General features: G+C 36.4%; 1 protein-coding gene across 1 annotated transcript in view; it reads left to right on the forward strand.

Annotated features, from left to right (window-relative positions):
• The window catches only part of cdh5 (cadherin 5), a 13,335-nt gene extending 11,393 nt beyond the window's left edge, over window positions 1-1,942 (forward strand). The window contains exon 12 of the mRNA XM_060859244.1: window positions 1-1,942. This exon is cut by the window's left edge and continues 1,227 nt beyond it. The gene's annotated coding sequence lies outside the window, so the exon portion shown is untranslated.
• The last annotated feature ends 4,837 nt before the right edge of the window (window positions 1,943-6,779 follow it).

The following is a 6,779-nucleotide window of genomic DNA, read 5'->3' on the forward strand; positions in this document are numbered from 1 at the left end:
ACACACACACATACACACACCTACACACACACGCATATATACACACACACATATACACACACATTCACACACACACACTCACACACACATATACACACATTCACACACACACATACACACACACATTTACACACACACATATACAGTACACACACATACACACACACACACACACACACACAGTCTGTAACAGTAATATTAGCAGGAAATGTCTACAGTCTTGCAGCAGTGAGAAACACAGGAAACAGTATAAAGAGCTGCTGACAGAATTACAGAGCAATCAGAGTTTATTTGACAGAAATCATCAACACAGACTGTGTGTGTGTGTGTGTGTGTGTGTGTGTGTGTGTGTGTGTATGAGAGTGTGTGTGTGTAAAACTCAAATCTCAAAGGTCCAATACAATACAGCAATGAGGAAACATTCACACACACACACACACACACACACACACAAGCATAAAGCCGATGACTTTAACCTTCCAGCTCCAGAGTCAGAGAGTTGAGTTTAGATCAAATGAATCCTGGCAAATGATTCTGTTCTTTATGTAAATCAGTGTGAAATGTAAATGTGTGTAAATCTGTTCACACTCACAGAGTTTATAACCACATTTACAAATAATTATCTTTCACTTTAAAGTCAGTTTTATCCCTAAACGTGTCACATTTTTAGCATTATTATTATTATCAGTCTTAGGGATAATGTAAAATTAATATAAAAAATAATAAATACATAAATTCCTTTAACTTATATTTACTTTTAAAATACAATCAGCTGAAATGTGGTGGATGTTTACAGCCGTCTGCTCACAGCAACACCATTTACAGGCAGGAAAAAAAGGGTTTTAAAATAGTTTTTTTAATGTTTAACAATTATCACAATTAAATATGTATAACATTCTTATTATTTTTCTTAGTTCTTATATTTACTGAATTCAATTCTTTATCTTTAAATAATTATAAGGGCAAATAGATAAAGAGCTGAAAATAAAAGCTGACCCATAGACAGAGTGAAGAGATGTGATGAAGTTTATTATTAAAATGGTTACACATCAATATTCTGAAGAATCTTTACATCTGAGACTCTGACTCTGACTCTGATTTTGACTCTGACTCTGACTCTGATTTTGACTCTGACTCTGACTCTGATTTTGATTCTGACTCTGATTTTGACTCTGACTCTGATTTTGACTCAGACTCTGATTTTGACTCTGACTGATTTTGATTCTGACTCTGATTTTGACTCTGACTCTGATTTTGACTCTGACTCTGATTTTGACTCTGACTGATTTTGACTCTGACTCTGATTTTGACTCTGACTCTGAGATACTAAACACTGTTAACGTGTAAAAATCATTTTATTTCATCGTGGTTATTTTCTGAACCTTCATCTTCCCTTCATCTTCTTCATCAACACAATAAACGGATGTCTTCTCGTTGGCAAACCACACCCACTAAATTAGCCACTTCCTGTCAAGAAAACTCACTTCCTGTTCTCTTATCTGTTAAGTAAAACAGCACATGGGAGCGTTTTCCTGTTTTTATTCCAAAAAAAACTCCCAGGATTTTTTAAAGAAGAATAAAGTGTAGAGTTTGTGGAGTTTCCACTCACAGCTCCTCACTCTGGTCAGTTTATTTTATTGAGATATTTGCTGTGTTTTGTCACTGGTTCAGTAAAATATTTAATTTAAGATCAACAAAGTTTGGAAAGTGTTTCTTTTTATGAATGTTTTAGTTTATATGATGATGTCATTGTGTACAGAATCACTTACACTTTACTCTTCTGTTTTAAAATTCTTAAGTCTGAAGAAACTGGAAGAAGAATTAAATCTGGAAATATTTGTTTAGTTTTCTCTTTTTTACGGGTGAATTTACACTCTGAATGTGTTTCTGCTCCACACGGGGATTTTTATTCATGTAATAAACTTTACACACTTTAATCATGTTCTAATGTGTTTGTGTCATGAGTCTCAGCTCAGTAAAAGACGAGTCTCGGTAACAGACGTGTCTCGGTAACAGACGAGTCTCGGTAACAGACGTGTCTCGGTAACAGACGTGTCTCGGTAACAGACGAGTCTCGGTAACAGACGTGTCTCGGTAACAGACGTGTCTCGGTAACAGACGAGTCTCGGTAACAGACGAGTCTCGGTAACAGACGTGTCTCGGTAACAGACGTGTCTCGGTAACAGACGTGTCTCGGTAACAGACGTGTCTCGGTAACAGACGAGTCTCGGTAACAGACGTGTCTCAGTAACAGACGAGTCACTGACACACAACTCAACACGTTCCACACACCTTTAGATGAAAAAGTTCTTTAAAGTTCATTTAATAAATAAAGCTTTTTAACTTTTAAGTAAAAGTGTTGCAGGTTCTCAGGAGGTTCCGCATGTCTTCAGCTGTGACACAGAGCTGTGAGGTGAAAGGTTGTGTTCTGTTTGTGCTCCTTTTTCACACCCACAATGGAGCCGGGACCTGAGCAGGAATTCCTGAGAGGAAACTCGAGTAAGATTCCAACTAAATCCTGAAGGCAGCGTTTAAAAAAAACACAAACAATGTGGAGTAAAAGACAAAGGAAAGCTTCACACCTGTAAAAACCAGCTACAAAAATGTAGAGCTAACAAACTTACTTTAACTTCCAGGAACTTCAACAATGATGACGATGTTGATGAAGATGAAGAACACAGAAGTAGGTTTTAATATTAAATATACATTTGTTTTGTGTGTAACTCTCAAAACACACATTTCACTTCCTTAATTCTTTTTCTCTCCCTCTTTATATAAATGGTTGTGTTAGTCATGATGTCCATGTTTTAACTGTGACATTGTGTTCAGATACACAACATCTACACAACAGAGCCGACCTTCTACACATCCTGTATATAACAAACAGAACTTTTGTGTACTTTAGGTGTTAAAAGCAGGAAGTCTGATCGTCCTGATGAACTCCGTCATTATGTCCAAAACATTTTATTCATTTTAAATCGTTCTCACAAAATTGCAGCTTCGTTAAAAGTCTATAATTCACACAAGTCTTTATATTCTCTCTAGAAGCTGTGAATGTTAAACTATCATCAACAACACAGACAAACAACCACAAACAACGTCATGATATTAAGAATAAATTTCACTTTTTCAGCTTCCTCCAGGTTTATAGCAGGTTCACGTTTACACAACATTTAATTTTATACCATCAAAGGAAAATGAATACAATCCTTCAAGCTCTCTGAGATCACAAAACTCAGGACTTCTGGTAGTTCCCAGAATATCTAAGTCTACTAAAGGTGGTAGAGCGTTTTCTTATTTAACTCCCAAACTCTGGAATAGTCTTCCTGATAGTGTTCGGGGCTCAGACACACTTTCACAGTTTAAATGTAGATTAAAGACTCATCTCTTTAGTCAGACGTACACATAATAAATCCCGCTACATTATATTGTGCACTATTACATCAGACTTGCACATTTTTATGAACAGCAGATATGTTAATCCCTCTGCACTGCTCTTCTCTCTTTCTCCCCGTCCCGAGACACCCAGACATTGTACCAGCTCCGATCGTCTTCCGTGCGATGAAGTTTTTGGACCTCCGCTTAGATGAGGGCGACTCTGTGAGGATCCTGAGACATCTACAGATCTACCAGCTCCAGTTAGACTCTGTGATACTAAAGATGAGATGTGAACTCCATGTGATCTTTACACCAACACAACATTTATCAGACTGTATATTTATAATCACACCCCCAGTGTCACCCAGATGAGGATGAGGTTCCCCTTTGAGTCTGGTTCCTCTCAAGGTTCCTTCCTTTACCATCTAAGGGAGTTTTTCCTCCCCACAGTCACCTGAGTCACCTCAGACTTGTTCATTGGGGATAAATACATATACATACACACTGTGAACTATATATATTTTGAATTTTTATTATATTAAATCTTTATATTTCTCCTTATGTTTATCTTGTTCTATGTTTATGTTCTGTAAAGCTGCTTTGTGACAATGTCCATTGTAAAAAGCGCTATACAAATAAACTTGAATTGAATTGAATTGAATTGAATAAATTACACACAGAAACACAGATAACGCCCCACACACACACACACACACACACACACACACACACACACACATACACACACATGCATTCCTCCACTCATTCACATTCATCCAATATAAAAATATAAAAATTTAAATATTCTAAGAAAGTAAAAATTATAAAGTAAACAATATGGAAAATAAGTTAAACATTTATGAGTACAACTGAAATTTATATGAATATTATCTCAGAACATAGTAAGTGAATAGTGAAGCAACGTGATCATGTGATCAGTTACTGTTACACCAGAGGAGGGGATTATATAGTGACCCTGGAGACTTCTTCCATCTTCAATAAAAACATCAGCACATCAGTGATTATACCTTCATCACCTTTACAGCTTATTATTAATATAACTATAATATATAAAATTTAAAATAACCTGAAGCTGAACACCTGTAAATTGATCCAGTAATACTGATAAAATACAGCCTTTAAACTACACACTGACTTATCCAGGAAATTCTCTGGGAAATTGACCACACACAAACACACACACACAAACACACACACACACACACACACACACACACACACACACACACACACACACACATAAATGATAATCAATAATCAGTAGAATGGATGCAGTACATATCCATGACCACAAGGAGGAGTAATGATTCTGTAATAAATTCATAAATTCAATTCAGTTTATTTGTATAACGCTTTAACAATTCACATTGTCTCAAATCAGCTTTACCGAAGTAGAGAAACAGAATAATAAGAATAAAAATAAGAATAATAATAATTAAATGAATGCATAAATTAAAAGCTTAAAATTAATTTAAAAAATATTAATTTAAAATAATATCTATCTATCCCTGTCCCTAACAAGGAAAATCTCCCTGAGATGATATAAGGAAGAAACCTTGAGAGGAACCAGGCTCATCCTCATCCTCAAATGGGTGACACTGGACAGGGCAATAATGTTAATGTTAATCATGTAAATGTAAATAATGTCCTTTCTAAAATAGCTTGCAGTTGTGGAACTAATGGGTCAGCACAAACTCTGAGTTCACCACAGACCCAACACTAATTCCTTCCTGTCTTCAAATCTTCAAATGATCTCTGATAAAGACCAGACCATACAGCTGACACAACATTGGTTCAATAGAAGGCATGATGTCTCCGGGTGGCTTCATACACAACAATCCCATGAGACACTGTCTGACCATGAAGATCAATCCCTGTCAGGGTGACCACCGGGCGACGAGACTCCAACCAGGGGTAGAACACCTGGATTGACACTGGGAGCTCGGGAGTGGCGTATCTAGCTCAACAGAGAGAGAGAGAGAGAGAGAGAGAGAGAGAGAGAGAGAGAGAGAGAGAGAGAATGTACATTATGTGCAAAGTGCATACAGGGACTGCATCAAGACTAACTATGACATCATAACTAAAAGGCTAGAGCCAGAAGGTGACACAGACATGAGGGCTTCCTGGGACGTCCCACCACTCCACAGTCTGTAAACCTGAGCGACTTGTGAGGGGGGTAAGGAGACAACATCCAGACATCCCAGTTCACCAAACACTCTATGACCATGAACCCTCCAGATCTGCTCCTTTACCTAAGAAGGGAAAGGGCTTAATAACCCTAATAGAACTAATAACCCAAGACTGGAACACAGTCAGCGAGTCGGGGGATTAGTTATTATTATTATTTAAAAATCTACACTTACTGTTTCATCTGATGAACTGAACACAGATCTTAAACATTGTTCTTCTGATCACAGAAACTTTAACAGTTCATTTACATACTAAAATTGTGTTATTTAGTTTAACACACAATGATGTTTTTTCTCATTTGAGGTTAAATATTTTGCATATTTGTTTATCACAAACAGAGAAACAGTTTGGGTTTATTTTAAAACAAGATACAAATCTTTACAGCACGGTGCAGATACACTCTGGTGTCAGTAGGTGGCAGTGTTTCTCTTTAGAGGTGCAGCTCAGACTGTAACATGAACTACAGGTTATATTTGTATTACATTACATTGTTATAGCAACATGTTATGGTTTCCATAGTAACAGCTCATTTACAGATTCAGGTTATTAATTAATAATAAGCTGTAAAGGTGATGAAGGTATAATCACTGATGTGCTGATGTTTTTATTGAAGATGGAAGAAGTCTCCAGGGTCACTATATAATCCCCTCCTCTGGTGTAACAGTAACTGATCACATGATCACGTGGCTTCACTATTCACTTACTATGTTCTGAGATAATATTCATATAAATTTCAGTTGTACTCATAAATGTTTAACTTATTTTCCATATTGTTTACTTTATAATTTTTACTTTCTTAGAATATTAAAATTTTTATATTTTTATATTGGATGAATGTGAATGAGTGGAGGATAAAACAGTAATGTGAGGATTTGCAGCTTTATAAACAGCTGAACTGTGTGTGTGTCTGTGTGTGTGTGTGTGTGTGTGTGTGTGTGTGTGTTTATTATTATTATTATTATTATTATTATTATTATTATTATTATTCTAACTTCCTTTTCAAAACAACATAAGGTCAAATTATATTAAAATCCTGGAGGCTCAGAGAGAGAAGGGGGGGGGGGGGGGCTCGTTTTACCTCCTTAGTCTAAGCCATCACAGTTCTTCTCTCAGGATGAACAGATGAACAGAGAGAGAGAGAGGGAGGATTTTATTTTTCACTACTGAAGTCTGTAAGAGGAAGTGAAGTG

The sequence above is a fragment of the Tachysurus vachellii genome, chromosome 23 (genome assembly GCF_030014155.1).
Source record: "Tachysurus vachellii isolate PV-2020 chromosome 23, HZAU_Pvac_v1, whole genome shotgun sequence".
Taxonomy (NCBI): Eukaryota; Metazoa; Chordata; class Actinopteri; order Siluriformes; family Bagridae; genus Tachysurus; species Tachysurus vachellii.